Consider the following 326-nt stretch of genomic DNA (forward strand, 5'->3'; position numbering starts at 1 on the left):
GAAGAGAAACGATTTTTTTTTTTAAACGTCTGCCCCTCGCCGCTACCGTTCCTCGCGTGCGGGGTCAGCCGCATCGCTTAAAAAAATAATAATAAAGGCGACTACAATATTGCCCCTCTCCGTCACGCACGTGGGCGCCATCTTGGGTCGGGGCGCGGGGCGGCCGCCGCCATGCCGCGAGGGCTGATGGGAAGCGCCTCGGGAACGGGATGACCAAAAAAAAAAAAAAAGCTTCGCCGGGGGCAGGACGGGGACGGAGACCGGCGCCGCAGAGCCGAGGCCGGTGCCGGCGGGTGGTCTCTCCTGCTCCGGGTCCGTCCGTGTCA

The sequence above is a fragment of the Haliaeetus leucocephalus genome, unplaced genomic scaffold (assembly GCF_000737465.1).
Source record: "Haliaeetus leucocephalus isolate CR32 unplaced genomic scaffold, Haliaeetus_leucocephalus-4.0 Scaffold802, whole genome shotgun sequence".
Taxonomy (NCBI): domain Eukaryota; kingdom Metazoa; phylum Chordata; class Aves; order Accipitriformes; family Accipitridae; genus Haliaeetus; species Haliaeetus leucocephalus.